Below are 6,544 nucleotides of genomic sequence, written 5' to 3' on the forward strand. Positions count from 1 at the left end.
TTACAAGAGTGTCTCCATCTTTGCTCATAACATGCTCAAGCAGCGGAGACTGATCAACAGCTTTATTCAGGAAATCTAGGAAGATTCCCACTCCTCAAGCTGGAAGGAAGGGGTATGTCAACTTCCCTCAACTGAGGGTTTCTTCTACCTTTATTTGAGGGGCTCTAAGCAACTCATGAAGCAATAGCACATTCTTGGGCCCTGGAGGCATGCTCATTGTGCTTGCTCACTACACTGATTACAAGCTCTGATTACAGGAATAAGTTTATTAAATTTGGGGCCATGCAATAATACATTCATAGCAAGACAGTACAGTTAAGAGTCAAGAACCCAATCACGCACCTCTCTTACAGGCAAAGCTTCCACTTGGGTTGACTGGAATTTTGTCTGAGTGATAAAAATACGCAGCCCTGCAAACATAACATTCATTTAAGTATTGTAAGGGAGATGGCTACCAGCAACTTGCTGTAAACTCATCATTCATTCAGAAAGATGTAACAATATACCGGTTCACATACATAACATTCATAATTCAACCGACTCGGCTCAGTAGCTACACCCCTTTCCTAAGTCACAGGATTTGGCTTCTACTGAAGCCAAGAGTCATTTTTAACAGGGAATCTAAGGGGGGATAACTTTGGGCCTAAAATGCACGATAATAAAAAAAGTCTGATATCATGGCTGTGAGTTGGAGGCAAACCCATGGCAATGCCGAGGTCCTGTGCTGCTCGGTCTTGCAGTAATGAACACACCTCTTAGGGATTCACATTTCTCCGAGCGACAGAGTCTCTCCAGTTCACGTAGTTCAACATTATTTCGTGATGCCTAAGGCCTCTGTGGCTTTAATGCACGACCTTAAGCATGGAGCCTCCTACGTTGAAATGGTATCATGGGATATCCAATTTTTCGTAACAGTTGACATGATACTTCTGCAAAGATTTACTCAATCGCTTAAGAGCTACATTCATCTTTTGCATAGAAACTCTGGTTAGATGCTGCAGCAACTGTTCAGCAGCAGAAAAAGGCATCTCCAGCAGAGTGTCTCATCAAGAATCTCGATGAAGACTACGTAAAAAGCCACCTACAATTTGGACAGTTAGAACTCTAGTATTTTTGCCTTTTTCTTTTTCTTTTTTTTTTACATTTTTTTTAAAGGACACACACTTAGCATCCATTCATTTTCTGTAGCGACTAGTAGTAACTCCTTAGAAAATACGTCACTATTTTTTTTACAATTCTGCTATCAGGAATTACTGCGATTCCCTCCCCCTTACCAACCTCACCCACTCCCGCAATGGCAATGGTAAAATATAAGAACTTACCCATCAGCACTAGGTAAGGTGTTGACTTGGATCTGACAGTCCTATGGTACCGCACGTTGTGCTAAAATTCTTAGCGAGACTTTGTGGAGAACCAAAAACAAGCAAGAAACAAGTTTGTGATTATTTCTTTTTCTTCTTAAGAAGGTAATCAAGGTCTGAAAGGAAAAGTCGTTTAATTTGCAAGCTTATAAAAAAGCAATAAGAAAGAGTAGCGGGCTATCACATATGTAGTGGCTTAAAAATCAGCAGTTGGTTTCAGTCTCTAGAAATAGTTACAACAGTTCTTAGCCAGATGCAGTAACTAATATGTACTGGGAATCCCCATTGCAAGCATGGACAACATGCTCTAAAGAAAAAGGGTCAAACAACACAGTCTCACACATTCAGGGAATTTGGCTTCAGTTTCTGGTACTGCCACAAAATTTCTGCCTGACCCTTCATAAATGGTTTATCTCTGTGCCTAGGAGTCCTCATCTGTTAAAGCAAGGATCTTAAAAAACCTCTTAGAAATGTTGTAAAGAATTATTAAATGTTGAAAAAGAATTTGGCATGGCGTCAGGGAAAGCCTTGAAAAAAGTACACGATAGTACCAAAACTTAATACAAATAAGGAACTTTTGGTGGGCACTCTGGTTCATCCTTTATCTAATTATTTCAGATAAGAAGTCATCTTAAACATTGGCGTTAGTGGCATCCATTACTTAACAAATACAAGATCATCCCATGTTCCTCAACAAAAGCTCTCCTTAGTAAGTAGTTGAAAAACAAAACAATCTAAGCAAAAGGAATAGCGACCGAGAAGAGACCCAAGCTCACATACAAGCAGGAGCTGATGAAATAACGCAGTCTTGCTTAGGAGTCCCTAAGAACCTGGGGTTAGTTTCTACAGTGAAGCCTTAAACTTTTCTAAGTAGCTGCTTTGCTTTTATTTGACTTTTTTAGACCTTCGCACAAGGACATACAAAAGTGCAGCAGGGTTTCCCCATTGACATCACAGCCACTGAAATCAGGGATGACCTTTAAGGCTGAACACACACAAGATTTGAGTCTGAACATACGAACCTCTATGAGCTCCATAGCTGGGCTTCTGGCCAATCCATCTCAGCTTACTTGTTACTGAAAGGTGAACTGAAAACAACTTTAAATAAGCAGAGCCTGGAGAAAATTGAGACATTACCCTTACTGAATTTTCCCCACTTGAAGTCACAACATGTAAGAATGGGAGAGAAAATTAACACACTGTTGATTACTTATTTCTGTAGGAGGAATATAATTTAGTAAACAGATTTATAATTTTACAGGCATGTGCCAAATATTTACCCTGAATTACAGAAAAGTAAACATCTCTGTACTTATGCAACTTATCATCTCGTGTAACCCAGTGATTTGTTTAGTGGGTGAACAGGGGAACAGAAACAGGGGATTCCCTTGCCTTCTCATTGCTAGTACTTAGCTGTTTGCAACACAGTAATTTTCCTCAAAATGCGATTCCCAGAGATATATTTTTGTCCCATTTGATTTTCTTAACTAAATTAAACAATCCCTATACAGAAAATACTGTATCCATGATCTTCCTATTGTTCATGATTTGGCAGACGGGATTTTTTTTTTTTGTAAATGCACTGAACAAAGCCTACACTGTGTCGCTTTATAGACTCTACCTAAACAGCTGTTATCCTACATAGCAGAAAAGGTACAGTGTTGGTAAAGACCTCTAAAAACACTCAAAATGAGTGGGGAAAATTAACATATGCTATACCATCTAGACAAAACCAGAAGTGAATGTAATGACCAGCTACAAGTCTTGCAAGAAATACTTCAAGACTTCTGGTTTCGTACATACAATTCAGAAGCAGGACCAACTTTCAGTTTCCCGAAGGTCTAATGCCTGCCTCGTTTGGGAGAGCAGAAAACGTGTAACTTGAAATAGCTATTACTTCTTTAGCTTAGTTATTAGAAACCTCTGTTGCATTGCTCACAATGACAGGTTTATGCCCTTCTGCTCAAGTAGTAGGAAAGGCTGTACATAATAAAATGTAAATTCGGTATCAAAGAAATAAGAGAGGAAAAACAATCTGACAAAAATCGCAACAGACAGACTAAAGCAGTGCTGAAGGTACACAGCCAAGCGCTTATACGTCGAGTGATTCGCAAAACCTCAGCTTTTCTCCTTCGTGTGCACGCGCTTGGATGTAGTGTTTATGATAACTTTCTGTTCTTCCCAAGCGACCACACAGGAAAAAGAGAGCAGAATTAAAACTGCAGGGACAAAACACATTCTAGCATTTTCTAACATTAGTTAATGCTGTAGCAAGTTGGTACTATGTTTTATTTTTGTCATATTACCATCAACGCACTTTGTTGGTTATGGCTAGTCAACACTTCCTATTTTAAGGCCACACTTTCAGTTACTCCCAAGTTTGCCCAAAGCCTTTTCTTTGGAGTATGATTACGTATACTGCGCCTCCAGCTGATTTTTAGGAAAAACAGAACAAAAAATGACTCAGTCATTTCTAAGAATCATCATGGGGAACATATGCTGCTTTAATTATATTCAAAGAATTCTTAAAACTTTTATTAAGAAACGCTTAACTTCTTTACATTTCAGAAGCAGGGCCATGAAATTTAGCACAGAGGCTCTGCTGGTGGCACTGCTGGACTTTTTGCTCTTCCTTTGAAAAAACACACATACCTGGGCACGTGCTGAACCTTTGAAAAGCCTGAACTTACACACGCTTGCCAGCCTTGCTTAAGTGGCCAAAAGTTTCAGCTTTCTCTCCGTTGCACATAGCGCAGAGAGTCAGCAGGGTGGTCCCCGCAGCATTGCCGGGCTGCCACACACTAAAACTGAAACAGGGTAGGTTATTTCTCCTCTGGTTTCAGGACTCCTGGGATTTTTCACTCCCTGAGCAGAGAATAAAGTACCACCCAATTCAAATGCAGAGGAAGCAGAGATGGATTTGGGTAAGAAAGGAAGATGTGAGTTATCAGAGAGAAGGGAAGACAGACAAGAGCCTGAGATCAGATGACATGAAAAGAGATGAGGTGTAAATAAGAAACAAGGTTGGGTAAAGAGAGCAGGATGATTCAGACAGGGCCTTCCCAGCAAAGAGGAACTACCCAAGGACAAGCAGTCCCAGTCTGATTTTCTTGATTTCTATCAATTTCTTGAAGGTCAGACAGCTGAGAGGTCAACAGGCTGTATCTTCTGGAGCAAGAGAAGAGAAAAGTCAGCCCCCAGGCTACTGTTTTGCCAAGATCGCCCCAGAAAAATACACAAGGTCCGGCAGCCTGGAGCCCTGAGCCACGCTCAGAGCTCGGCACCCCAGGGGCAGACGACGGATGAAGAAACCCTCGGCCACGGGGAAGGGGAGCCCATGCTGACCACCAGCATGCTAGGAGTCAGCAAGGAGTGCTCAACAGCCCACTGCTCCCCTCCTTCTCAGCTCAGGGCTGGAAAACACCCCACTGTGCTCTGCTTAGTCCAGCCTGGCCCAGCAGGATTGGAGGAAAGGCAGAGCAAGGGCAGAGCTGGCCAGGAAGCAGGGGGCCGCGGCTGGTGCCACCAAGCCCTCCAGGCCAGCGGTCAGGGGCGGCGGGCGGCACAGGGCTGCGGCGGTGTTTCCCAGCCGCTCGCCCTCAGAGCACTGCGGCGGTGCAGTCACATGCCGTCACCGTCACAGCACACGCAGCTCTCGGCCCCCAGCCCGCCCCTGCCACGGGCCTTACAGCAGGAAACCCTCCCCAGCGTGGGAAGCCTGGGCCACAGCTCCCCTTCACCCTGCCGGGGAAAGGGCACGCAGCCCCCACAGCCGCTCTGCAGTGGGCAGATGGGGGGACAAGGCTGCAGCCCAGTGGGGTGGTCCTGTGGGAGGAGAAGAAGATGCCTGTTTTCACAGGAGCAGGTTACTGCTCAGAGCGAGGTGCCCCCTGCAGCCGTTTGATTTCTTTTGGGGACAGGGCACGGAGTACCTCTAGCCCAGCGGGGTTATTAGCCCCTGGGCTGTACACAGATACATAGCATGCTACAACCACGGCTTTTCATTTACTGGAATACTGCCCAGGACCAGACTCTTTATAAGAAGTGCGATGAGGTAATTACAAAAACACAGCTAGGAGTTTTCGCTTGGGTTTTTAGGTAGACAGCTTATGTCACTAACTATTACATAAAGGCAGTGTTAATAAGCCCCCTCCCTCCCAAAGTCAAGATTAACAATTTCAAGATACTTTTTGCCTTAATGAGTAAAAAGCAAAGAGGGGAAAAAAACCCACCTAAGTATTCTATTACTTTCTCTCTCAGTTTCTACAGGGACATCTATTGCAACAGCAGAAGTGTAGGTGACTTCACATTAACTGTTTCTTTGCTTATACCTAACAAGTAAAACCACAGGAGACGTCAATTCCTGCAATGGAATTTCTTGCTCAAAGTTACTAACCATACACAATTTCAATGCAGAGCTCCTCCTCTTTAAGGAGATTGATCATGCATCCCTCGCCCCTTCCGTCTGGACCTCCAAGCCACACATAGAGCAAGCAGCTAAGAAAGCAGACAGAAAACAGCAAAGTTTGCAGGAAGTCTGATATCAAAGAGCCTCCCTCACTGAGTCTTTATGCGTGAGTAACTCTCCTTTCAATCACTTTAACAGAGGACTTGCTCCATAAACAAAGGAAAACATTTAAGTTGAATTGTAGCAGTTTGAACTTTATTTAAAACAGCTGAAATCTAATCTGCATACTCCTGGGGCAGTAGCCAACTTCTGCAACATCCAGGGAAACTCCAGAAGAGTGATGTCACTCTGCACTGGGCCAAGCGTTGAGTCAGGGTATGTTAAGATAAAGCGTGTAATCTCACCTATGCTGGATCAAGTCTGAGAAACTAGTAACCTAATTTCTTCCTAAACATTCTTCTTAAAACCCTAAGAGTGAGGGGGAGGGAAAAAAAAAGTAAGAGCAATTAGAAGATAACTGCAAAGCAAGAGTAAAAAAAAAAAAGATATCTGTGTAAAGGCATATACTTTGATATCCATTAGCTAGGTTAGTTTGAGACTAGTTGCGTAAGTGCATGTGCTGACATGGAGGTTAAGGGCAAAACAGCCCTTAACAGTCTTGGAATACTCAAGTGGAAGAATTTGTTTAAAAGCGTGGTAATATTACAGGGTTGTAGACTACTACAAAACACTTACTTTCCGTATTTGCTTTGCTGTTTATCTTATCACCTACTTC

Source organism: Ciconia boyciana, chromosome 3, assembly GCF_034638445.1.
Source record: "Ciconia boyciana chromosome 3, ASM3463844v1, whole genome shotgun sequence".
Lineage (NCBI taxonomy): Eukaryota > Metazoa > Chordata > Aves > Ciconiiformes > Ciconiidae > Ciconia > Ciconia boyciana.